General features: G+C 37.9%; 1 pseudogene; it reads left to right on the top strand.

Moving 5' to 3' along the window:
- The first annotated feature begins 670 nt into the window (after positions 1-670).
- Positions 671-765, top strand: LOC125998402 (uncharacterized; annotated as a pseudogene).
- Positions 766-979: the final 214 nt, after the last annotated feature.

Raw genomic sequence — 979 nt, 5'->3', positions numbered from 1 at the left:
TCTAATTTCGTTTTTGCTACCATGATAATTACCAATGCATGTGCCCAATGAAAACCCTCAACCATGAACGAAGAGACAAAAACTTGAGATTTACCAACTGAGACCTTAGGCTGAATGGGGTAGGGCTGAGGAAATGTTTGATGACTATTTCTTCCATCATCCAGTGTAGTCAATTAACAAGAAGAAATGAACAAGAAATTTCAGCAATTAGAAATGAACACAAGATTGGAGCTTACATGCTTGCTTTCCTCTCCACTGACCAGAAACTTGAACTGTCTAGGTTACCTATGCAGCCAGGGGGTTATATTACTTAGATCCTAAAGACCTTTCTCTTGGGCAATGTCAAATGTATGTGCAGTTGTGCTTTAAAGCCTTTCTTTATTCAATAAACACTTAAAATATTTTTACATCTTAGTTGTTTCCTAACTGTTCAAACTGAGATTTTGAGAACCTTGTTTTTAATTTGCAATAAAATGTTCACAACTTGGGCCTGGAGTGTAGCATAGTAGGGAGGGTGTTTGCCTTGCACATGGCTGACCTGGGTTTGATGCCCAGAATCTCATGGTCCCCTGAGCCTGCCAGAAGTAATCCCTGAGCACTGCCAGGTGTGGCCACAAAACAAAAGCAAACAAACAGAAGTTGAGAACTTAAATAATTAAAAAGGTCAATAGTGCTCGCTTCTGCAGCACATATACTAAAATTGGAAGATTAGTATGGCCCCTGCGCAAGGATGGCATGCAAATAAAAAAGGTCAACAAACTGCAACCACCTGTTAATAGAGGCCTTAAATAACTGTCACAAAAATTTAATGACAATTTTACCTCTCTTCATTGCAAAGACTCCAACTCTACATTCAACAAGAAATTTAGCATAGATTGTCAAGAAAGGAAAATCAAAACAATATTTTTCCAAAAAAAAAATAGAGACTAGTTTGCTGTGCAGAAAAATTAAATGTAGGCCTAAGATCACTGTGTTCCCA

The sequence above is a fragment of the Suncus etruscus genome, chromosome 20, assembly GCF_024139225.1.
Source record: "Suncus etruscus isolate mSunEtr1 chromosome 20, mSunEtr1.pri.cur, whole genome shotgun sequence".
Classification (NCBI taxonomy): Eukaryota; Metazoa; Chordata; class Mammalia; order Eulipotyphla; family Soricidae; genus Suncus; species Suncus etruscus.
This window is presented reverse-complemented; position numbering and strand designations above follow the sequence as displayed.